At 34.1% G+C, this 24,243-nt stretch overlaps 2 long non-coding RNA genes and 5 pseudogenes across 7 annotated transcripts; 4 read left to right on the forward strand and 3 right to left on the reverse strand.

Moving 5' to 3' along the window:
• Nucleotides 1-261: 261 nt before the first annotated feature.
• On the reverse strand, nucleotides 262-4,133 carry AT4G04280 (annotated as a pseudogene; the record flags this gene model as incomplete). The annotated part of the gene is made up of 1 exon: nucleotides 262-4,133.
• Nucleotides 4,134-4,574: 441 nt separating this feature from the next.
• AT4G04290 lies at nucleotides 4,575-7,358 on the forward strand (annotated as a pseudogene; the record flags this gene model as incomplete). Its single annotated transcript has 1 exon — nucleotides 4,575-7,358.
• A 4,128-nt stretch (nucleotides 7,359-11,486) lies between these two features.
• AT4G04795 lies at nucleotides 11,487-11,828 on the forward strand. Its single transcript, NR_141823.1, has one exon. It is a non-coding gene; the product is annotated as an other RNA (long non-coding RNA).
• AT4G04805 lies at nucleotides 11,587-12,018 on the reverse strand. Its single transcript, NR_141824.1, has one exon. It is a non-coding gene; the product is annotated as an other RNA (long non-coding RNA).
• A 398-nt stretch (nucleotides 12,019-12,416) lies between these two features.
• On the forward strand, nucleotides 12,417-12,946 carry AT4G04293 (annotated as a pseudogene; the record flags this gene model as incomplete). The annotated part of the gene is made up of 1 exon: nucleotides 12,417-12,946.
• Nucleotides 12,947-17,413: 4,467 nt separating this feature from the next.
• AT4G04296 lies at nucleotides 17,414-18,825 on the forward strand (annotated as a pseudogene; the record flags this gene model as incomplete). Its single annotated transcript has 1 exon — nucleotides 17,414-18,825.
• A 2,959-nt stretch (nucleotides 18,826-21,784) lies between these two features.
• AT4G04300 lies at nucleotides 21,785-23,343 on the reverse strand (annotated as a pseudogene; the record flags this gene model as incomplete). Its single annotated transcript has 1 exon — nucleotides 21,785-23,343.
• Nucleotides 23,344-24,243: the final 900 nt, after the last annotated feature.

Here is a 24,243-nt window from a genome sequence, read left to right on the forward strand (position 1 = left end):
AATTTATGTTTTATACTTGAAACAACAAAAACTCTATCGCGACTAGAGGCTTTGACTTCCTACTTTTCTTCTTCAATTGATAACCGAGACAAACCGAACTAAACCGACTTCAATCTCCAATCAATTTCTAGGTTAAACCAAACCTTAAAACTGAATCAGAAACCAACATCACAACACTCCACCTTGATTCAAGTTTCTTTCTCCTTCAAGTGAATTGCATTACTTGGATGTAACCTCTGGTTTTGGCGAATTCTCGCCTGTTTACCTGAGCAGCTTCAGGAACTCCAATGCTGCTTCAAACTTCGAAACTGGTATACCTTTTGTGAGCATATCAGCTGGATTCCTAGTCGTGTGAATCTTATGAACTTCGACTTCACCAGCTTCAATAATGTCTCTGATGAAATGATACTTCTTACCAATGTGCTTTGTTCTTTCATGAAAAGCATTGTTCTTTGATAAACATAATGCAGACTGTGAGTCACTTCACACTTCAGCAGTCTCAGTTCCAAGCATCATATCATCCAACAAGTTTCTTATCCACATAGCCTCCTTTACAGCCTTAGTAAGAGCTATGTATTCTGCTTCAGTGGTTGACAGCGCAACAACTGGTTGCAGACATGACTTCCAGCTCACAATGTTGCCTCCCACTGTGAAAACATATCCGCTAATAGACATGTTCTTATCAAGGTCTGCAGCATGATCTGAATCGCAATAACCCTGCACTTTAAAATCAAATCCTTTAGTATACATCAAGTTTAATCCTATTGACCATTTAAGATACCTCAACAACCACTTGACTGCTGTCCAATGTACTTCTCCTTGCTTGCTCATAAACCTGCTAACTAGTCCAATAGCATAAGCTATATCCGGTCTAGTTCCAATCATAGCATACATGAGACTGCCGACAACACTAGAGTAGGGAACTTTCTCAGAACCTACTCTTTCATCATCGTTATGAACTGATGACAATTTGAAATGAGCACCAATTGGAGTATTCACAACCTTAGCCCCATCCATTCTGAACTTCTGAATTACTCTTTCCAAGTAACTAGTCTGGGACAAGCATAGAGTTCCTTCACTCCTATTCCTTATGATATCTATTCCCAATTTCCTACTTGCAGCTCCCATATCCTTCATTTCAAATTCTCTACTCAAAACTTTCTTAAGCTTTTTAATCTCTGTCATACTCTTAGCTGCTAACAACATATCATCAACATAGAGCAGCAAGTAGACACATTCACCATTGCTTACCTCTTTAACATAGACGCATGAATCACTCACACTTCTACTGAACTTCTGATCCATCATGAATGCATTGAACCGCTTATTCCACTGTCTAGGTGCCTGTTTCAGGCCATAAAGAGATTTCTTTAGCAAACATACTTGATCTAGTTCAGGATTTACCTCAAAGCCTTCAGGTTGTTCCATGAACAATGTTTGATCAAGTTCTCCATGCAAAAATGCTGTTTTTACATCCATCTGTTCTAATTCCATGTCCTCTTTAACCATTAGGGATAGTAAGATTCTGATTGATGTGTGTTTCACAACAGGTGAGAACACTTCTTGGTAGTCAATTCCTTCTCTATGAGAGAATCCTCTTGCTACCAACCTTGCCTTATATCTTGGTAGCTCAACACCAGGAATTCCAAGCTTCTTCTTGTACAACCAATGACAGCTTATCACTTTTTGATTCTTAGGTTTGTCGACTATATCCCAGGTTGCATTTTTCAACAGAGAATCCATTTCTTCTATCATGCCTCCATGCCATTTTTCCCAGTCTTTGTCTTCCTTAACATCATGAAAACATACTGGTTCCTCTGATTCAACTTCTTCTGCCATGACTAGAGCAAAAGCAAACTGAGTATAGTCAGTAAGTTTTGCAGGTGGTCTAATTGTTCTTCTGACCCTATCTCTAGCCAACTGATAAGTCTTCAGATTGCTTCATGTAACTACTCCTTCAACATCATTATATTCATCTTCAGAATCATTGAGCTGGACTTGAGTAGCTCCACCTTGAACCTGATTCTGTGTTTCAAGTTCTGATTTTGGCGGCGTTTCAATCTCAATCTGAGATTCCTGTGTTACTGTTTCATCTTCATCTTTGCTTCCTGACTGTAAGTCCTTGAACACTGAATCTTCATTAAACACCACATTTCTGCTGATAACACATTTTTCTTCATCAATTAACCACACCTTGTAACCTTTAGTGCCTTGAGGATATCCGAGAAACACTCCTTTCAATACTCTCGGTTTTAACTTGCCTTGTTCTTGATGAACATAGGCTATAGAACTGAATCTTCTCAGGTGCTTATATCCAGGTTCTCTGTTGAGCCACAACTGCTCTGGCACATTGTGATCAACTGCTGAAGCAGGTGACCTGTTAATCAAGTATGCATCTGTTGCTGCAGTCTCAGCTCAAAACGTTTCTTCAAGACCTGATTCATCAAGCATGCACCTCACCTTTTCCATTATTGTTCTATTCATCCTTTTAGTCACTCCATTCTGCTGAGGAGTATAGGTACACGTCCGGTGTCTTTCAATGCCAGTCTTGGCACAATAGTCATTAAATCTGTTATTACAAAACTCCAATCCATTGTCAGTTCTTAGAGTTTTGACCTTCTTTCCCACATGATTCTCTACTATTTCCTTCCATTCACAGAACTTATCAAATGTCTCATCTTTCGATTTCAGAAACATTAACCAAACTTTTCTAGATTTGTCATCTATAATGGATAAGAAGTATTGTTTACCCGAGATAGATGGAGTAACATTTGGTGATCCCCACAAGTCAGCATGAACATATCCAAGTATGTCTTCTGTAACATGTTTACCAACATTAAAACTGAGTTTCTTCGATTTTCCCATAACATAGTGTTCACAGAAGTCCAAGTCCTTGAATTCCTTTTTCTCAATCAGTCTGTTTGCCTTATAGGATCTTCATATTATTTATGCTCATGTGACCAAGTCTGCTATGCCACAGCTTTGTGCTGTTCTTAGCACTTTCTGCATTGCAGGTTTCAGTAGCTACTGTGTGTCCATCCAGAATATAGAGACCGTTCATCAAGTATCCACATAAAGCAGTTTTGCCATTCTTGTAGAATCTCAGTTTTCCTTCTCCACCTTCATGTTTGTAACCAAGAGAGTGAAGTGTCCCAGTAGAGATCAAGTTTCTTCTTAGGTTAGGAACATATCTGACATTTTTCAGCATTCTGATTAAACCTCCATGAGTGTTCAATTTGATGGTACCACATCCTCTTGATTCTACTGTGTGATCATCACCCAAAAGTATCATTGTTGCTCTATTCTCATTTTCCAGCTTCTTCTTTCTCGCAAAACAATCTCTCTTAACATGAGCTTCCTTTTTACAAAACCAACAAGTCACTCGCGTTTTAGAGTTAGACCTACCTCTATTCTTTCCTTGACCTTGCTTATCCTGATTCCTCACTTGAGGTCTGCCTCTATCTGTTGTGTAGAGAGCCATGGACACATTTTTGTTGCTTTCTTGAGTCTCTGATAACTTTCTCTCAAGTGACTTGGCGGATGATACCACATCTGTACTGAGAGAGTCTTGTTCCCATACTTAAGAGTATGTTTAAGTTGGATGTAACTAGATGGCAGTAAATTTTGATCAAGACAGCTTGAACCTCTTTTCCAACATAGATTGATAAACTTCCTAACTCAGCCAGAATCCTCAAAAACTCATCAACATTCTGATCAATGCTCAAAGTATCAACCATCTTGAATGAATACAACTTCAATTGTGTGTATATTCGATTAAGCAAAGAAGTTTCCATGAACAATTTGTTCAATGTTGCCCAGATCTCTGCAGCGGTCTTACAGTGTTGAACCTTTAAAAGAACTGTATCAGTGATGTGATTAATGATGAAGTTCTTTGCTTGTTCAGACTGCTCAAACTTAATCGGATCTGGTTCTTCAGTAGCTTGCTTTATATCAGATGCATCATCTTCATATTCTGATTCTTTTTCCTCTTTCTTTGCCACAGGAACTGTCTTGGTCAATTTAAAATCCGTAAGGCTGTTCTTCAAGCCTAGTACGCCGAGCTGAGCTTCTATTCTTATCTTCCAAAACGAGAAGTCTCGATCGCCATTGAAGGTTTTAATCTCGACCTTCATCGTCATTACCATCGAGCGAATCTTTCGAACCAACGTTCCGATACCACTTTGTTACGGTTCGTGCTCACAATCACTCTGATTCAATTCTCTCTTTAAACTCGTTGAATCTCAACTCAAGAACAAAATCAAAAGCAATAAACGAAAAACGTAAATTTGTTACCCAGTTCAGCTAATCGATATGATTAAGCCTACGTCTGGGACCAGATTCGATCCGGTAATCCACTAACACAAAGAAGAAGAATCTGCTCAAAGAGCTTGAAGAAGAAGAAGAAGAAGAAGAAGAAGAAGAAGAAGAAGAAGAACATCAAGTCTTTCTTGGAAAAGTAGACCCAATTCTACGTTGACAATGCCGTGGAACACCCAATTCAAGCTGTGTGCACCCTAGCTCATCTACCCGAAGAACATCAAGTCTTTCTTGGAAAAGTAGACCAACATTGGATCCCTCACACTTATGAAGAAGCTATAACTCATCAAGTATGGAGGGACGCTATTGCAGCCGAGATGAGCTTCCTAGAGGTAAGAAAACTGTCACCTCGAAGTGGGTCTTCACCATTAAATATAAGAGTGATGGGGAGATTGAAAGATACAAGGCAAGACTTGTGGCAAGAGGATTTACTCAAACGTATGGGGAGGACTATCTAGATACGTTTGCTCCGGTCGCAAAGTTACATACATTCCGAGTAGTACTCTCCTTGGCGACCAATCTCGAGTGGGATCTTTGGCAAATGGATGTTAAGAATGCGTTTCTTCAAGGAGAACTCGAAGAAGAAGTGTACATGAAGCCACCACCGGGTCTAGAAGTCATTAATGCTCCCAATAAAGTCTTTAAGCTTAAGAAAGCCATCTACGGTTTAAAGCAATCTCCGAGAGCGTGGTACCACAAACTCAGCACCACATTGATGGGAAGAGGGTTCAAAACGTCTGAAGCCGATAACACTCTCTTCACTTTACCAAGCCAAAAAGGTATAGTAGTCATTCTCGTATATGTAGATGATATTATCATCTCCGGGAATGACAAGGTAGGTATTCAAGATACAAAAACTTTTCTTAAAAGTGTTTTTGATATTAAAGACCTTGGTGAGTTAAAATATTTCCTTGGGATAGAAGTTTGTAGATCAAAGGAAGGTCTCTTCTTATCCCAAAGGAAATATACACTTGATCTTCTTGCCCAAGTAGGTAAACTCGGGGTAAAACCGGCCAAGACTCCACTAGAGGACGATTACAAGGCCAAACGAAAGGGGGAGCATGATAACAAACCATTTGAAGATGCTACGAGATATAGAAGACTTGTTGGTAAACTTATCTACTTAACCATAACCTGACCTGACATTTGTTTGCTGTTAATGTAGTAAGTTAACACATGCAAGCTCCCACAATACATCATTGGAACATGGTGAATCACATTCTCAAATATCTCAAAGGAGCTCCGGGTCAAGGCATTTGGATGGGATGAATAGAAACACGGAGATTGTTGGATATTGTGATGCGGATTATGCCGGAGATCAACAAGATAGGCGTTCTACAACGGGCTATTGCACCTTCATTGGAGGAAACCTAGTAACATGGAGAAGCAAGAAACAAAAAGTAGTGTCTCTCTCAAGTGCTGAAGCCGAATATAGAGCCATGAGAAAGCTCACTACTGAACTCATGTGGTTGAAAGCTCTCCTTAAAGACTTTGGCATTGATACACCAAACCCCATTCCAATGCATTGCGACAATCAAGCTGCAATTCACATTGCCTCTAACTCGGTGTTTCACGAGAGAACAAAGCATATTGAAGTAGACTGCCACAAAGTACGAGAACAAGTACAACTCGGAGTGATCCTACCACATTACACTGAGAGTGAGGAACAATTAGTCGACGTCTTCACCAAAGGAGCGAGCACCAAGGTGTGTGAATATATTCACAACAAACTTGGCGTAGTTGATCTAACCAGGCCATGATCCTCTTATCAAATATCCCATACTCTTTTTCCCTTGTGTGTAGTTTTATCCAAAGAGGTTTTTCTACACCAAGGTTTTTAATGAGGTGGTTGAATTTGGTTCCAAGCTTAATCTCGACTCATCTCCGGTTAAGCTTGAGGGGGAGTATTGAACCTAATGAAGGAAACCCCTTCCGCAAGTTAAACTAGACGACCATACGGAGGAAGAGAAGCCCATCCGTACAACATCACAATGAGAGAAGCCCATATAAACTCTTCTTCACCTTAAGCTCTTCTAGAAGACCTAGAAGACTCCTCATGTAGCCGTTGAAGCTTAAGCGCCCAAGTCAAAAGAAGATCGCATGTGTTTAAAGCAAACTGAACGTTAGGTCATGTCTCTTTCTTAGTACGATAGTGACTTGTCTACACGATGTGGACTTGTATAGAGTGCGACGTGTTTAGCATATTCTTAGGAGATCTTTACTTACCTAATGTCCATATATAGCTTGTATCTTATGTATGTTTTTAATAAAGAAATAGAGAAAATCTCTTTTCTCACAATCTCTCTTCTATTTCCGCAATACTATCTCTTCCTTATGTTCATTTCTCACTCTCAACCCTCTTAATCAAGAGTCCCATTCTTGCAACCTAAAGCTCCATATTCTTACAATAAAACACATCTTCAATTATCTTCAAAGTACTATTGATTTAGGATTATATTATCTTAGAAACTTTGAGTTTTGGAAAGTTGGTTTTGCAGATGCAGTGTATTTATCGAACCCTCATAAGTCTAGATCACATACCAGATATGTTTTTACCATTGGAGGAACTGCAACTTGTGGCGTTCTCAAAAGCAGATTTTAGTCGCCACTTCATCAAACCACCCATAAATTATTGCTCTTCATGAAGCGTGTAGAGAATCTGTTTGGCTTAGATCCATGACTAACCATATTCAAAAAGCAAGTAGATTCATCATCAAAAAGGAGCAACAAGATTATATGAAGATAATGATGCGTGTGTTGCTCAAATCAAAGAAGGCTATATCAAAAGCGGCAGAACAAATCATAACCCTCTAATATATATATATATATATATGTGTGTGTGATTTTAATAAAAAACCGTGTATGACTAAAAAATAAGAATATAATTTTAAAGAAATCACATGTGATCTTAATAAAAAAATATGTATTACTACAAAATATCTTGATAAAGAAAGATATTAAACTGAATATAATATTTTTCCAAAAAAACATATGCTTTTTTTAAGTACTATGTAATATGAGAAAATTAACAAGATAAAAGAGGATATTATGTTATCGCATATATTTCGGAAAAAAACATGCTACAAAGGATATTTACGTAATTACGTGTGTTCTACAACATGTTTCCGACAAGGTACTTTAGCTCATGGTTTGTTTCTTATCTTTTTTTAAATTCATGGCTAGTTAATAGAAATTCCCTATCATCTTCTTATCACTTACTCCCTAAGTACCTTGTTCCGCAGTTAACTAAATCTAGCTTTCTCCCCAAGAAACTCTAGTATATATATGTTGGTTCTCTTCACTTCATTGTAAGAAACATAAGTCAATAAGATTATCCACAATGCATGTGTTGAATTATTTATTCAATTGTTGAATCTCCACATTGCACATATTGAATATTTAAAAACCTTAAGTGGATTCAGCTTGATAAAAGGTATGAAAAATTATTTCTAATGCCCTTTTCATGATGCCCCTTTTCAACTTTACCTTTTTTTATAGCTATTTTCATTTCTACCCTCTTTAAATTTTTAATGACTATTTTACCCCTATTTGGAAATTGTTTTAGGTAAACAAAATGAAATATTAATATTTTTCGCCTAAAATTTTTCAAAATAATTTTTCCGCCAAAATTTTCCCGCCAAAAAAACTTCGAAAAAATATTCCCGCCAAAAGTTTTTCGAAAAACAAAATTTTCCGCCAAAGTTTTTTTCCAAATATATTTTTCCCGCAAATTTTTTTTTTTGGCGGGAAATAGTTTTACAGAGATTTTAAAAGGGTTTTAAAAGATTTACAAGTGATTTTAAAAGGGTTTTAAAATATTTACAATGGATTTTAAAAGGGTTTTAAAATACTTATAAGGGATTTTAAAGGGCTGTAAAAGATTTACAAAGGTTTTTTATAGGTTTTTAAAGGGTTTAAAATTGTTTTAAAAGGGTTTTAAAATATTTATAAGTGATTTTAAAAGGTTTTAAAAAATTTACAATAGATTTTGAAAGGGTTTTAAAATATTTACAAGGGATTTTAAAGGACTTTAAGAGATTTACAAAGGAATTCTAAAGATTTTTAAAGGGTTTTCAATCCCTGTAAATATTTTAAAATCCCTTGTAAATCTTTTAAAACCCTTTTAAAATCTCTTGTAAATCTATTTCTCGCCAAAAAAACATTTACAAGGATTTTTAAAAGTATTTTCTTGCCTAAGAAAAAATTTGTTACACAAAAAAAATTGGCGGAAATTTTTTTATTTTGGCGGGAAACTTTTTTTTTTTCGGGATAAAAGTTTGGAGGAAATTTTTTTTTGGCGCCAAAAATTTGGTAGAAAATTTCAATTTCCAATTCCATGTTCCCATTAGATGAGGGTAATTTGGTCATTCTGTTCAAGGGAAGGGGTATTTTTAAAAATAAACAACACAAAAGGATATTGTTGCAAAAGGGTAGTAAAAAAGGGTAGTTTTGCAAATCTCCCTAAAAGTATTCAACAGATTGAAAAAAATAAAATTCGGCCTGTCCATATCACGTTTCAGTAAGTAACATTTTTTATAGGATAGATTGGGGTTAACTTTTATTGTCTAGGTAAGAGTACCGGAGAAATATCAATTTTAAGGTCAATTGTTTATATTAGTAACCATGTTGCAGATAAATCGGTAGCTAAAATGAATGTTGCTTCATGCTTTGTGTGTGTGGTTATCTCAACGGTGTTAGTCTTATGAAACTTTGCCATGAGGGGAATGATTTAGGGTTCGTAAATGGGATAGCTTATGTAACCTTATCTATTTTCACCCACTATTGTGAAGCCTACTATTTTAAAATACTTGGGATCTTCCTATGTTGGGCTGTGATATTGGTAAAGAATATTTTGTTCACCTCTTACTGCCGACGTTGCTCCGAAGCTGCTACAATTGGACTTCTAGTTCAACACTGAGGTGGTGGTGGTGGCGCTGGAGGTGGTGGTGGTGACGTTGGTGGTGGTGGTGGCGGCGCTGGTGGTGGTGGTGGTGGTAATGGTCGTCGCAGAGATGGAGCTCGACACCGAGGCAGAAGCAGAGACTTAAGTAGTAGTGAGGCCGATTCTTTCCACTCATCCTGGAGTTCGACTTCGGCAAGGAGTAGCATATGATTTTAAGTCGTCGGTTTGGTCTCCTGATACGTTTTGAGACTTGGTGGTGGTGGTGTGGAAAGAAGAGTGTACTGTCCCAAACTTTTTTTTTTTTTTTAAATGAAGAGATTATTGAGATGCTGACACTTGCTATATTTTCATTAGATATTGAGATTTTGACTTCATCTTATCTATTTATAATCACTTATTACATACAAAACAAAGTTTTTAAAAATATATATTTATATGAAAATTTATAACTTTTTAAACTATATAAATAGACAAATTGTTCATTTCATTCAAACAAATAAAAAACTGTCATTTCTACTATAATTTTCTTATTCTTCCCTCATAAACTCTTGGTTATATCCTTAATTTTGTTTGAAATAAATTCTAATAATAATCCTAGGCAAAATTCTATTAACTTTCCTTTTCCCTACCAAATTCCAACAATAATCCTACGCAAAATTTGGAATGTCCGAGATTAAGGAGATTTTATATATGTGTGTGGTGTGATTGATGATTTTTATTGTTTGTGAGTTGAATCGCATGTGTGTTTAATATTAATTGTGTTGTGTGCTTGTATCGTAATGTATTTGAAGTTTTAATAAAATGTTTTTATTTTTATAATCTGATAAATTTAGTTAAAAATAAAAAAATAAAAAACAGTTATTAAAAATATCATGTCACTTTTAATTTATTTAATTTAGTTCTAATCGATATTTTAACTTTAATTTTTGTTCAACAATTATTATTATACATCACAAAAATATAATGTATAAGAAAATAAGAAAACCAAAATAAAAGTAGTGGGGTAGAGTGTTGAATTTTATTAAACAAAAATATTGGAGTGATAGAAAATTAAGTGGATGTTGAATTGTGATGTGGAAGAAAGAGAAAATGATGTAAAGTGTTGAAAGCTGAGGTGGAGGGTGTTGAATATGATTTTACATTGTACATATCATCTTCTACACATTATGATATGGAAGAAAGAGAAAATGATGTGGAGTGTTAAAAGTTAAGGTCGAGGGTGTTGAATATGTTTTTGCATTGTACATAGTCATTTAGACTACTTGCAATGGAGGTGTTAAATAAATTATTCAACTGTTTAATGGGGGTGTTGAAAACTAAAAAAATAAACGTGGATTTTTGATTGTTGAATCTATTCAACATGTTGGATAATTTTTTTTTAGGTCCGCGCATGCACATGTCACCATTTTATTAGAAGGTGTGTAAAAACACACCCAAAAGGCAAGTAAAGCGTTTTATATTATTATTTTCTGATAAAAACAAAGAGAATATTGTGAAGCTGACACTTTTTATATTATTATTAGTAATTGAGATTTTAGAGATTTTTATCTCACCCTATCTATTTACAATCAATTATTATGTAGCAAATATATATATATTTCTTAAAAACATTTATATGAAAATTCATAACTTTTTAAGCTCTATAAAAAAAACTTGGTTAATTTCATTCGCACACATACAAAAAAACACCAAATCTATCCTAATTTTTTATTATCCTCTAATAAACTCTTGTTTTTCTTCTAAATTTGATTTTTGTGAAATAGATTCCAATAATAATATTTCACAAAATTGTACAAATTTTCCATTTTTCTATCCAAATACAACCAATAATTCTATCCAAAATTCTACCAATTATCATTTTCCTTATCCAAATCCTAATAATTACCAAATTTAAAATTCATCTTTCAACCAATCTTAAAATATCTCAAATTATAGTTTTCTACCAAATTTTTCTATGCAATCATTTGCTCCAAACTATCATATGGATCGATGATGCCATATTCATCTCAACCACCTCCTGAATTTCTTGGATTTTCTACACAAATGACTTTTGGAAGGATGAGCGATACTAATGAAGACACTCCAAATAATGATGATTTAACTTCTACGCTCGGAAAAACCCCAAATAGATAACTGAGCAAAATTTGGTGTTATTAGGTGGATGGATTAAATATGGAATAGACATCATTGTTGGCAGAAACAAAAGAGTGAATCATACTGGGATAAAATTGTTGAGTATTGTAATGAGCATTGCTCATTTGATCCTCCACGTGATGGAGTTTCGTGTAGAAATCATTTCAACTATGTGAACAAAATATTAGGCAAATAGATTGGCACTTACGACAATGTTAAGCGTATGCAACAAAACGGGTGGCGGAGAATGATTTATCGGCAAAAGCACATAAAATATATTCAAGTGGTAAAAATGGGCATTTCAATTTTATGTCAGAATGGCTTGTTGTCCGTGATCAACCACGTTATGGTAGTCAGGTAAGGGGAAATATTGGGTCTGGAAGCAATGGATCTAAGAGAGTACACTATAATGATGCAAGTGACTCAAACTCTGTAGGATTTAGTGTTCATCCCATAGGAAGGGATGCAGCTAAAGAAAAAGGGAAGGGTTCAAGCTTGGAAGTCGTTAATGAAAAGTGGAATGAATTCAAGCAATTTAAGGAGCAGGAGTTGGAACAATTGGAAAAATAGCCAAAAAACATAAGGAGGCCAACCAATTGATGAAGATGAAGATGTTTTTGAAGCTAGCTGAAAATGAGCATCTAGATGATCGGAGCAAAGAGCTGTTTGAGAAGTTGAGCCATGAACTATTTGAAAATTAGTGGTTGTTTAGTGTATGTCTACACTTTGTCACTTTCTAATTTAATGTTTATGTTTGTCATGTATGTTTCAGTATTTTATCACTATGTGCAATTATGGTTGTTTGTCATTTCGTGCAATAATATTTGTTTGTCTGTATTCCATTATTTTCCAACAATGTAACATATCGATCACTTTTGGCTTTTCATACGAGAATCTAATCCTTATCTTTTAGTTTTTCGCATAATCCTTATCTTATCCCTATCTATTGGATTTCAACCACATGATCTTCTAATCAAATCCGCCTCTTATTCTTTTCTTTCAGCCATTCGATTTTTTATAAATAGGAACTCATTCTTACATTGATGAATTACTATCACAAATATCATCTTACTAAAATAAAAATCCAATGGATCCATCAGAATTTCCCTTCGATATCGAAGCTTACAAAAGACAATTTCATATCAAAGAGAGGTATATCATCAACCGGTTTAGAGAGCGTCACAAAAAAATTGAAGAAGATTATCCACGTCGCAATAAAAGAACATATATCAAGAGGGATCATGTAGCACCAAACTAAAGGTTGATTGACAACTACTTTGCTATTCAACCTACGTATGATGATGCAATGTTTCGACGGTGATTCCGGATGCGAAAACATGTTTTTCTTCGAATCGTTGGAGCCTTATCAAGAAATGACGACTACTTCACCCAACGTGTTGACGAAACAAATAAAGAAGGTATATCTCCACTAGCAAAATGTATCACGGCCATGCGGATGTTAGCATATGGTATGGCGTCAGACACGGTGGATGAATACATCAAAATAGGAGGTTCTACAACATTAGAGTGCTTGCGTAGATTCTGTAATGGAATCATACAATTGTACGAGCAAGAATATCTTAGAGCTTGTCGCATCTGGTCCCCATCTTTTTGTTTTCTACTGCGTTGAATCCACGTATGATTTTTTGCTTTTTCAACACCCTCATTGTAAGAGTTCAACAGTTAAATAAATTATTCAACATCTCCATTGCACATAGTTACATATGTCTTTTTTCTTCTCTCATTACATTTCCAATGGAGATATTGAATCTTTTTTTCAACAGTTGAATACCTACAATGGACTTGTTGAAAAAAACAAAAAGATGAGGTGGATTAAAATTTAGTTGAATTTGTTCAACATGAAAAAAACCTAAAGTGGAGATCATGAGATGTTTGTGAGCTAGTAAAAAATTATATGCATTTTTAGATTTTTTTATCTCTCTCCTATTTATTTAAAAATCAATTATTTTATACCAAACAATTTTTTTGTTTATATTTTTATGTCAAAATTCATAATTTTTAGTTTTCTATAAATAGAGATTTGATTTATTTAATTTGAAGATATTAAAAGTTCATTTTCTTAAAAGTATTAAAAGTCATTTTCTAATAACATTTTGTTTATATCTTTTAAAAAAATCTTAATAGATCCCAACAATATTGTAGTTATGGCCTTCAAATTATGTAGTTTTTAATCATTTTAATTTAAACTCAATGGATGAATCATTCATCATGAATGTTATTAATATATAGTTACAAAATTATAAAAGAAAAAAAATAAGAAGTAAAAAAATGGTGGGTAAGATGTAAACTTATTAAACAAATTTAATGTAAAAGTTTAAATTAAAATGAGTATTGAATTATTATGTGGAAGTGAGAGAATATGATGTGGAGGGATAAAAATGAAAAAGTAGGGTGTTAAATTTGTGAACCAATGTACATGAGTTGTTTATAATAAGAAGTCCATTTCATTACTCTCTTGTCACTTTTATTCTTTATTTTTATTACTTCTAAAATATTATAATATATAATATTCAATAGTGATGAACTTTTTGGGTCCGAATAGTAACATCATATTTTGTTGTGTGAGAAAAGCGGTTTTGTAATGCGGTATGGTTCAACTGCGATACATGCGGGAAAAACGTATTTGCGAGACAAGTGCGGTTAGTACACAATAATCGGTATAAAATAAAGTTTGATTGGTGAAAATACTATTTGTACTATACAATAAAATGTTTGAATTATGAATAATGTTTCTTAGGGTAATAAAGAAAATTTTCATATGTTTATAATTCTTAAATATCTAAATTGATATAAAATAACAATTTCTCTAGACATAATTATTGGTAAAAAAATTAACATTTTCAAATTCATAAAAAAACACAACACAATAAAAAACTAGTAATAAATTAAGTGTTTAACAAAAAAACTAAATCTAAAAAGTGTATTTCATATATTAATATTATTACATAAAAATGAGAAATGAGAAATGAGAACACAGAGCGAATTTGTCGAAAAACGCAACAAGTAATTTTTTTTTCCAAAATCTGATTTTTTAATGTTAAATATATATTATATGTTATATTACGAGCAAAACTAAAGAAAATAAATCATCCTCTCCATTTTTTCTTGGAGAAAAAACCCAAAAAAATTTTCATTTATTTTTTATTTGCCTGTTTAATACCTGCATTATATAATTTGCCCAAACAATATTTAGGTTAATTGTTTTTCTCTTTAAAAACCTTCATTTTTTTAATTTGGCAAAATCAGACATCCGACTTAACGGATGTTAACCTTTTAACGGACGTTCTAACTATAGTTAAAATTTAACTCATGGTAATTACAAATATATATACAATCTATTTTCTATATTTTGTAAATATGTTACCTTAGTCTAGTGGTTAAACACAGATTTAATATTCTGATACACCAGGGTTTGTAACCTTCATACGACGTTTAATATCTCTAAGTTCTCATTTCTCATTTTGATATAATAATTTTTTTTTAACACTTAATTCAATATTTTTTTTTTTGGTCAAACACCATGTTTTCATTCATTCAAAGAAGAACAAATACACATAGAAAGGTTTAAACAAACCAAAGTTTAGAACAATAGAACAACAAGCATTCCCCAATGCCATAAAAAGAAAAGAGAGGTTCATCGATTTTGAAACCATGAGAGCTATGCGACAAGGGCTTGGAGGCACATTGAGACAAGTGAGATCACGGTGAATCGAGAGCTCATCCTCGACAGAATCGGAGGACGTTAAAGTAGTCATAGTCGATAGACATTTTTGAAGTTGAAGAAGGAATCAATGCTATGCTTCTCAGTGGAGTGAGATGAGTTACCCAAGACAGTGCAATAACAATGATTTGGGAGACTATGGTTCTATAGTCGAATAAGGATAGCTTTGAAACCCAAAGCAAAAGGTTTTGATCTCTTCGGTAAATCCCATCATGATCTTTGAACCCTAGGATCTGAATGAGGGAGATGGTGGTGAGGTTAAGATACTTGAGAACGCCAGAAGAGCTGCATGATGAAGTGTCGACATTGACCAAACGTAGCCCAATACCACAGTTCATACTCCGACAAAGCCGGTTTGAGATAAGTAGATCAAAGTTCTTCAAGATTTTGGAAGCAAACCACAAGACCCTAAGACTAGCTAATACCAGGATTCGTAGAGAATATATGCAATGCCAATTCACCAGAGATGTTACCTCTCTCTCATGGAGTCCACGACCATGGAGTAAAGGAAGACGACTCAAGCATTGAATTGGGCTTAACATAATGGTTTTAAAAACTGACCTGGAGATATTAGCCTTAGAAGTTTTGGACAAGGTAATGGGCTTGGGCTTTCTTTGAGAGATAAGGCCCAAAATTGAAACTAGGTCCAATGGGGAAAACCCTAGTTTCATTTTGGAGAGCCAAGACGGGAGAGGGGTGCGGCGGTTGTCCGATGCTGGCGAAGAGATATGCGGTGAATAGATCATCTCCGATGAGAGTAGAAACAGCGGAAACAAACGATGACCGTAGTCCAAATATAAGGCAAAGCTCCATAGATGACAAGCCTTTCCGGTGCGAAACTTCATATACCCAAATGAATGGTCACCGTGCGCCGTCGACGCCTCCTTCAAGCAAGGTGCAACTGACGGTTCAAGCTGGTGTGAGGATTCTTCAAGGTTGTAATGAATTTCCAAATAATTGAAGTCCAAACTGATGGATTTAGGAAATAATCTTCGATTAAAATCGGAGGTTTCTGGGCATATAGATCTGTCAAAGAAGCTGAGATGCAGAGGTAATAGAAGGGCTTTGTCAAATCCCTCCTCTTTCCTTCTTCGATTAATGGGAGAGAGCGGCCCAGATCCAAGGTGGGAAGAAACAGATTGAGTAAAAGTGTTCGAGATGGGTTAGATTAAGGAACAAAAGAGGGGAAAAACTTCAAAAGGGGAAAATTAAAACAGAAAACTAAAGATGAGAAGATTTGTCGAAGAAAGAAGAAGAGAATAGGATCCCGACGCCGGTGAGAACAAGCTACACTGGCGTCGGAAAAAGGTTGAAGGGGAGCTGCCTCGATAGTTGTAACTGAGAGAGAAGACGATGGCTTTGTTGAGGATTGACTCTCTTAATTCAATATATATGTCAAATAATTTTAATATAATTTTAAAATATGAAATACACTTGTTAGATTTAGTATTTTTTTTGTTAAACACTTAATTCAATAATATTGTGTTGTGCCTATTTATGAATTTGAAATTTTTAAATTTTTTTATCAATTATTATGTCAAAAGCAGATTGCGACTTTTCTCTCTGAGAGAGACTTTTGGAGCGATCTTCGAATCTTTCTCTATTTCTTCCTTTTTTCTCCAAATCGGAGTGTGTTTCCGACGGAAAACCCCGTTATTAGGACAGTTGATTCCCACGGTTTCTCTCTGTCACATTTACTCGGTGGCATTTTACCTTTTCCATGTTTTTCGAGGGATAACCGTATAGAGAAACCGCCATGGATTGACTCTTATATATCTGTCGGAATTTTATCCATTTCCTGTTCTTCAATCTATCCCTACTTCTATTCCAAAAACCCATTGATCTCTGATATCACAACAATGAGTGATAACGTTCGTAAGTCACTACAAGATATCAATTTAGGGATTAATGATACGCCAGTTGCATTACCGCCGGAATTGTGTGGAAGAGCGGCCACCATCAACTGTTTCTCCTTGATTGTCACGGTGGTTAACCCTAGAAAGCAGAACCTCCTGGCGGTTGCGGGATAGATGCCTAGGATTTGGGGATTTGTAATGAATGTCGTGGCAGGATAATGGGCAACAACAAAGTTCTTTTCATTTTCAACACGGAGGAATCACTGAAACTTGTTCTCCAACGTGGACCTTGGGCTTTCAACGACTGGATGATAACAGTCCACTGGGGGTACCCCATTCTATACGTGCGTTCTTTTCTACCTCCTACATGAAACCAAATATTAACCACACAAATATTTGTATGATACCAAAAACCAATAACGCAATGACTCTCTCAGATTATAGACCCATTGCCTTATGTAGTGTTCTCTATAAAATTATTTCCAAATGCTTAGTTAATAGACTCAAACCTCATTTGGATTCGATTATTTCGGATTCCTAAGCTGCCTTCATACTTGGGAGACTAATCACTTGTAATATAATGATTGCACATGAAGTAATGCACTCTTTAAAAATACAGAAAAGAGTATCCCAGAACTATATGGCAATCAAAACATATGTTACTAAGGCATACAATAGAGTAGAATGGAATTTTTTGGAAGTAACAAAGAAACTATTTGGTTTTTTGGAAAAATGGATAGAGTAGATTATGGGATCTGTACGATCAATACGATACTAAATACTTGTAAATGGTTTACACGAAAGTATAATTAAACAAGGAGACCCACTTTCACCATATCTTTTTATACTCTGTGCGGATATCATGAATCATTTGATAAGAACAAAAGCTTCTACTAGAAAATTTGGGGGGTCAGAATAGGCAATGGAGTCCCAGCGATTACTCACCTACAATTTGCGGATGATTCCCTTTTCTTTTGTCAAGCTAATAATCGCAATTGTAGTGCAATAAAAGAAGCATTCGAGGTCTATGAATATTATTCGGGACATAAAATCAATACAAGCAAATCTCTCATTACATTTGGGTCCAGAATCAATGGGAATCTCCAAAACCGACTAAAACAAATACTTGAAATACCGAACCATGGAGGTGGTGGAAAGTACTTGGGGTTATCAAAAACAATTTGGGAAAAAAAAAGAAATGTTCACCTACATTATAGATAGAGTAAAACAGAGAACACAAACTTGGAATGCAAAATATTTATCAACTGCAGGAAAAGAGGTTTTGTTAAATCAGTAGCTCTATCTATGCCTGTTTATTCAATGTCTTGTTGTAAGCTCCCAATTGGCATAGTTTCTGAAATTGAATCACTACTCATGAGATTTTGGTGGGAGAAAGGCAATCAAAATAGAGGCATCCCATGGATTGCGTGGAAACGACTTAAGTACTAAAAAAATGAAGGAGGACTCGGGTTCAAAGACCTTGCTAAATTTAATGATGCTTTACTTGCTAAACAAGCTTGCAGGCTCATTAAACATCCAACTTTATTGTTTGCAAGAATTATGAAATCTCGGTACTATAATTATTGTCAGCTACTGAACGCAAAAAAAAAAAGAGATAAACAATCCTATGGTTGGGCATCTATATTAGCAGAACCACAACAACAACTTCTACTTTAAAGATTTAATTTCCAGCCACGGTACATACAGGTTTTGAAATCATAATTTGATCCCAAACCTTGTCCATCCTGACGATCGGAATTCAGTAAAACAAATGCATATCCTTAAAACCATAATACCAGACCAACTTGTTTCGCATTACCATAAAACGGGAGAATATACCGTTCGTTCAGGATATTGGCTAACCTATCATCAATACATCGCACAACGCCTATTAGCTCACTAAACAATTGTATCTTGACTTTTTAAATTCATTAATATAATCCTATTTTCGACAAAAAAAGATAGAAATTGTTAATTTATATCAATTTGTATATTTAAAATTTATAAATATACGAAAATTTTCTTTATTACCCAAAAAATCATTATTCATATAATTCAAACATTTTATTGTATACCGTAAATAGTATTTTCACCAATCAAATTTTATTTTCTACCGCTTATTGTGTACTAACCGCACTTGTCCCGCAAATACATTTTTCTCGCACGTAGCGCAGTTGAACCGTACCGAATTACAAAACCGCTTTTCCCAAACAATAAATTACGCTGTTACCATTCGGACCCAAAGACTGCTTTGTTTTGAAATGGGGTCCACGGTATAATCCGTTGGACAAAACCGTAAACTATTTTTTTAGAAAAAAACACAAATTGGATTAAACAAAAATAGTAATCGGTAACACTACTGCGGTTTGATAGTAATTTTCGAAAACTTCTTTTTACAAATTACCATTCACCACCTAAGGCAGTGAATGGTGACTTTATAATTTGCGGATTTCGAAAGAAAATGTGAAAAACGCACTAATGTCATAAATTAGACATATTTGTGTAATTTTTTTTTTACAGATAATTCCGCACACACGTTTCAAAGCATACTATGGATAAAGAAAACTCACTCTACTATCGTTCAACAGATATTTTGCAACGGTTCACTAAAAAGGAAAAATGTTTATCAGCTACATGAAGTTAAGCCAACACATCGCCATACATGCAGACTTTAAAAATATTTTGTTAGCTACACGAAGTATTGACATCACATACGGACATACACGAACAAACAGAAGTCATGTTGCCAACACCATAAGCATCCTACTTTGACCAGAATCCGGCATTGACCAGTGATGACCGGCATTGACTGATGTTTACCGGCGTTGACCGATGTTGACCAAAAAATATATTCAATTTGTTTTCTTTTAATAAACAAATAAAATCAATAATTTCTTACATAGTTTTTCCAAAAACTAATAACAAAATATACCACAAATAATATAACAAAATAAACCACAAAACATCATTTAACAAAATTTTGGTTTATACTTTTGATGATATAACTAGATTTTAACCTGCGGAATACCACGGGTCTAAATTTTATTTTAGTATAGCGACTAATTAATTTCGTAAGATATAATTCACAGTGTAATACGTATTTGTTAATTTTAATTTTTTCTATGTTTAGATATATTATTTACTATATTTTGCAAATATAAATATGATTGTTTTTTATGTGTACAATATAAATGTAGAAAATAAGTAAATATACACCTTATTAAGTTGTTTTGATGTATTTTAATTAATTTTAAACAATTAGTCTTGTAATTTTGGATTAGTCTTGTAATTTTGCATCCAGATAATTTAAATAAACTGTAAATGCTGTTCTTTTTAGTTTTTCAGGTTGTATTTTGAAATCTATATATAAAAATCTAGGAATCAATTCTTCAAGGGAGTCTGAAATATTTTTAATATTGCTTCAAAACAATAAACATATTGTGGGCTTCATCTTTAACATAAATATAGGCCCACGGATCCACATAAATAACTAAATTGTTTATGAGAATAAAAACCACAGTATATCTGAAAATAGAATTATCTACTTTGTTAGCAACATTTGTTTTGAATCGGAATGAAATGTAAAAAAAAAACAGCCATTACTCATCTCGACTGATTAATTGTTCTTCTTCTTATGTAACAGAGATGTGTCGACAATATATGTTCTTCATCTTTTTTGCAAAACTGCTCAAATCGGCAAATAATTATTTCTACTTTCCGTCTAGTTGCTCATCGTTCCTCCAACAAACGACTTCTCTATAGTTTCTGGAGATCTTTGATGTTCTAACTTCGTTATTTTGATCCGAATTCTTCCCAATTCAACTCCGATTTGATTATGCGAACTGAAAGGAAGAAATGGAGACAAACAATCAACTCAGCTCATCAGAATAAAAGGCGTATGAAGTTTGTAAAGGTGTGTATTTTTCTAGATTATTGAAATGAATTTGCAGATTTGTTTTAATCAGATTTTGGAAAAGATTTTTTGAATTTAACAATACTTGATTATAATGTCTCTATGATGGAACAGTTTAGAACAATTTTACCACTCGGTTTCTCAAAAACATATCTACCAAACATTTTGTTATTTCGTGTTCTCAGGTCAAATAGCTGATTAAACTCTAGAGTTAGATGTAGCCATATATTGCAGAGGTGAGAATCTAATCTTCTTGTGTTGCAGTACAGTTTAACCACTCGGTTTCTTAGAAACATAGCTACCAATTTTTAACTGCAAACACTTTGTTCTTTCTGTTTTCAGTTCTAATGTCTGAATAAACTACTGAGCAAGAGGTGGCCATATATTGCAGAGGTGAGAATCTAATCTTCATGTGTTGCAGTATTAGGTGTTTAAAGTTCAAGTGTTTGCAAAATTCGTTGGATATGATATCTTAGGCAATTATAGGTTTGAGTAAGTCTATAACTGATTGGAATCGTAGACTACCTTTTTAAATTGATGCAACTTGTTAAAATCGAGTGTTTATTGAATCACAAGATAGATCCAACTTGAGAAAATGGAAAACACTTGCCACAATGCAGCATGAAACCATGTGAGCATAATAGTACTTGTTTGAACTACGAGTAACAACTTTAGAATTGTTTTTGGATGCTTTCTTAGCTTATTTGGTGGACTATGACTTTGCTTGTTTGAAACTGAGTTTCCTGCATATGTAAAAACATATGTGTTTCATTAGACAGTTTGTTTGCGGGTTATTCAAACCATAATTGAATTCAAATATTATGAAGGTATAGTAAATATACCTTCTCGACTATAGAGATCACAGAATATGTGAGTAGACTATTGTCACTACATATTATGGAAAACCTCCTTGAAAACGATATTGGTAGTTTGCTTTTGTATCTTCCCCTCTTTGTCGAGAATTAGTATTTTCAAACATGTCTTAGAAGTAACCCTAGACAGCGCCACATAAAATTGACCATGAGAGAAAACAGGTTTAGGCAAGTACAATCCTACTTTCTCAAGAGATTGTCCCTGACTCTTTTTTATGGTCATAGCAAATATAACAGAGAGAGGAAACAGTCTTCTACGCATCTTGAATGTGAGTTTTGTATCTGAAGGTGTGATGTTTATTAGAGGAATATAAACGATATCATTAATCCTATCTCTTGTTATAACTCTAGCTTCCACAATATGACTACACAACTGAGTTATCTGTAGCATTGTTCCATTACAAAGACCACCTTTAGGATCTAAATTCCTAAGTAACATAACAGGAGCCCCAATCTTCAAACGCAAAGAATGGTCTGACATACCTGATACTATAATATTGTTTAAGAAATTTGGAGTGATAACATGATTGTTTAGTGAATCTGAATCTGAAGGATCTATACTATCAGCTGAAAGATAGATTCTTTCTTCACCTGTGACAAATAAAATAACAATCAAATCTTCATAAAATTAAGAAGAATACAGAACATAATTTACAAGATTAAATAATATAGAGTTAATCTAAACTTACTATCCAGATGCTCTAGCATGTACTGATTGATTGTGTTAACATCATCGTTTTTTGGAGCTAGAATAGCTCTCTTCTAAAGAATTTTGGATCATTGATTTCGTGCAGTTTAGTTGCATCTCCATATATTTCTCTACTAATAGCTTCTATAGGAATATCTGCTTCTTGAATCAACAACTCTTCAGGTATATCTATTAGCGCCTCACCATCATTAGGCTCATTGACCCTTCCATCACCAACAACCAATAACCAATCGAAAAATTCTTGGATTTCTTTAGCTTCATCAACACTTAAATCATTGTTTAAAAGCCGCATATTCTTAGTCAACTTCAACACTTTGCAGTGATCCCAAATATATACAGCATTTAGAGATGACATAACAGTTTCTGCTCTCCCTGCACCATTTATTACTGGTAGCACTTGTCTAAAATCTCCTCCAAAAACCATGACCTTTCCACAAAATACCTTATTGTCTACACGCTTGATAATATCCGAAAAGCTTTTATCTAATGCTTCAAAACAAAACTTGCTCTTCATTGGAGCTTTATCCCAAATAATGAGAGATGCTTTTTTAATAAGATCAACTAATTTATCCCAAATAATGAGAGATGCTTCTTTAATAAGATCAGCTAAATCTGATTTTGGTTTGATCTTACAAACTGAAAATTCGTCTGGATTCAAAGGTATTGAAAATCTATAATGTGCTATTCTACCCCCTTCTAACAACAAAGAAGCGATACCACTGGAGGCGATATTAAGACAGGTCTGACCTTTAGATCTTCCTACAGCAGCTAGTGTTTTCCAAATAAATGTTTTTCCTATTCCTCCAGAGCCATAAACAAAAAAAAAAACTCCTCCCATGTCATTGAATACTGCATTAGTAATCTGATCATAAATACCTCTTTGTTCAGGCGTAAGCATTTGTATCCACTCTGAATGTTTTTAATTCAGTAAGTTTTAAATTAAAATGATCTTATTGCGTTTTAAATTCAGAATTTTCATGATCTAGTTATGTTAATGAGAATAATTGTTGAGATTTTCCGTAACTGCAAGTGTGAGAAGATCTATTGAAAATATTGTAATAGGAGTATTAGATATTAGATCGTTTGATGATTTGGGAGGGAAAAGAAAAGTTTGCTACGGATTTAAACCTTGGTTAGTTTACACAGAAGATTTTGAGAATATATTGATGTCATTGAGATATATATTGTATCGAGATATTAGGAATCAAAGGTTGTTATTTGCATAATTGTAGAGATTGCAAGAATTTTGAAAGATTATATAAGAGAATATATTTGCACTCGAGAATATTAATTATGTTTACGAAATCTTGTAGGTAATATTCATTGAAACATATTCCTTAAACTTCTGCAATCCAAGATCAGGATAACATTATTCCTTAAAATTATGCAATCTAGGATCCAAACAGAGTTAAACCGGTTAAAACCCACCCATTTGAATTAATTGTTGAATTATTCCTCAAATCTTCAACATTATCTTCAAAAAAGTGCTGTAAAAATGTATATATAGACTAGATATACAAAAAAACAAAATTTAACAAGGCAGACAACAAATTCTTTTTTTAGTACTATATTTTGTTATCAAATTTTGGTAATATAACAATGTATACCATTTCCTTTTGACAATCCTTTTTCTTAAAATGTCAATGGAAGTGAATATATGGGGGAGTGAAGATGAGGGAGTGGAGATTTGATAAGGCTGAGGGAGATTTGATGAGGGAGTGGAGATTTGGAAATTTTAATTTTTATATTCATAACATCAGTATTAAATTTTAATCAAATCATAGAAAATTTTACAAAT

Source organism: Arabidopsis thaliana, chromosome 4 (assembly GCF_000001735.4).
Source record: "Arabidopsis thaliana chromosome 4, partial sequence".
NCBI classification, from domain to species: Eukaryota; Viridiplantae; Streptophyta; class Magnoliopsida; order Brassicales; family Brassicaceae; genus Arabidopsis; species Arabidopsis thaliana.